This window comes from Mastomys coucha, unplaced genomic scaffold (assembly GCF_008632895.1).
Source record: "Mastomys coucha isolate ucsf_1 unplaced genomic scaffold, UCSF_Mcou_1 pScaffold14, whole genome shotgun sequence".
Lineage (NCBI taxonomy): Eukaryota > Metazoa > Chordata > Mammalia > Rodentia > Muridae > Mastomys > Mastomys coucha.
In genome coordinates, this window is record NW_022196896.1 from 21,977,652 (window position 1) to 21,978,941 (window position 1,290).

Below are 1,290 nucleotides of genomic sequence, written 5' to 3' on the forward strand. Positions count from 1 at the left end.
GAGTTCCAGGACAGCCAGGACAGAAACCCTGTCTCAAAAAAACAAAAAACAAACAAACAAACAAAAAAACCAGAAAATTCTCAGCAGAGGAATCTTATGGATTGGATCCATCACTACAGGATTTAACATAGAACAGCTTACAAAATAGGATACTAGTTTCTGCGCCCAGCCATTGTGTTACTTGTTGATTCTAAACTAAGATTATGTGGTGTTTTCCTTTACTTGGTGACTCTACTGGGTTCCAGAGAAAGGTACAGCAGTAGGGCACCCCAGCCAGCTGTGGGAATTAGGAAGCATAGGGAGTTCTTGGCAACAGCCCACCAGGGAAACTTAGTGAGCCGAGCGGAGAGATTTCGTAGCTCTGAGTCGGCCCGTGTGTTGGCTCTGTGTGTCGGGCTGAAGACATGCTGGCCTGTCCGCCAGTGCCAAGCCAGCGGTAGCATGGATTGTTTTTTTTTTTAATATTTCACAGCCAAACATTAGGTGGAACCTGGGGAATCCTGTGGAAGAGTGGGAGGAAGGAATGAAGGAGCCACAGGGGTCAAGGACACCAAAAGAAAACCTATACAGAATCAACTAACCTGATCCCATAGGGGCTCATAAAGACTGAACTGCTACCCAGAGGGCATATACATGGGATGGACCTGGGCCCTTGGTACCTATGTAACAGCTGTATAGCTGAGTCTTCATTGTGAAGCAGGAGCTTTAAACCTCACCACCTGCCTTTGCATCCCTTTCCCTTAACTGGATGCCTTGTCGCCTTGTCTAGCTGCAACAGAAGGTGTACCTGGTCTTACTGCACCTGGCTACGCCAGGTCTGGTGGATGCCCATGGGAGGCCTCCCCTTTTCTGAGAAGAGGAGGAAGTATAAATGCAGGGAAGGGAGGAAGGGAGATCAGAGGAACTAGGCAGAGATGAGGGAGAGGAAGCTGTGACAGAGATGTAAAGTGAATAGACAAATTCATAATAATAATGAAATACCAATAATAACCCAAGTATATATAAGAACTAAAAATAATCCAATCCTGCCACGCACACTTTGCGTGAAGGCAGTATCTGAGGCGTAAACGTCAAGGAAAGTCAGTCTCCTGCCTCCGCATTGTTGCCTGGCACCCCAAACTCAGAGGTGGCCCAGATATGTCCTCGTACTGGTGTGCTGGGAACTCACCAAGATATCATTTTTTTACAGCTGGCAAGAGAAAGTTCGGACATTGCTTTCTGGCCTTCACCAATGTTTCCAACTATCCTAGTTTGATGTTTTAAGTACTAGAGAGTAATTGAAAGGTTTCT